We start from the raw sequence: 942 nt of genomic DNA, 5'->3' as shown, positions 1-942 counted from the left end.
CACTCAGATTCTATATTATTTTGGAAACCCTGCCTCGAATTAGTATATAGAGATAGGATATTATGAAACCCAAAAACTTATTAAGATGCCACTGAACTCTAATATATGTTATTTGATTTCCATCTATTATATAGTTTTTTTTATTTTCTTTATTCTTGAGAGTTAAACTTATTCATGCTATGCTATTTAAGAGAAATTATTTATTTAAGGGAGTAGAGAGAATATACAAGTGAGTGGAAGATAACTCAAGAGAAATTTTAATTTGATCTTGATAGGAAATATTCTAGTATCAACCACGATCCGCTGGTTGATAGCCACCAATGAACTGACGTGTAAGATGATGACATCTAGCTGACGAAGAAGATGATTGGGTTGGTGGCGGGCACCCTCTTGATCGTTCTTTGCTAACGCAACACCATAGGGGAGAGTACAGCTTGGTGCTGCACCATGAAAGTTCATGCCAATCGACCCACACCACAGGGGTTTATACCAACCGACCTAAACCTTAGGAGATCATACTAGTTGACTCGCATCGTAGGGGGCATACTAAGTGGTTATCTATATGAATGTCTGATGAAAGGATGTACGGATAGTCCCAATCGACATAGTCCCATCCCAAAGACTTCACATGTATAAAAATTGATCCCCAATGCTTGAACAGGGACTCAATTTTGAACCTCAAAAAAGGCTATAGTTGTTGAATCTCGGATTTTGATAATAGAATCAATTGATGAGTTTACGATCTAATCGACGGTTTGAGAAAAGTGATGCATGATTAACTTCGATCATGAAAAGGTAAAATAATTAAAGCAAAAGAATCAGACATCAGACCAAAATCAGAGATCAGGCATTGAGCCGGAAGAATTATACATTGCGGTAAGATCGAAAATTATGGGAGTCAACATGCCAATGGATTGGGCAATACGCCGAAGGTTCGGATGA

Source organism: Musa acuminata, chromosome BXJ3-6, assembly GCF_036884655.1.
Source record: "Musa acuminata AAA Group cultivar baxijiao chromosome BXJ3-6, Cavendish_Baxijiao_AAA, whole genome shotgun sequence".
Classification (NCBI taxonomy): domain Eukaryota; kingdom Viridiplantae; phylum Streptophyta; class Magnoliopsida; order Zingiberales; family Musaceae; genus Musa; species Musa acuminata.
Note: the sequence above shows the minus strand (reverse complement) of the source record.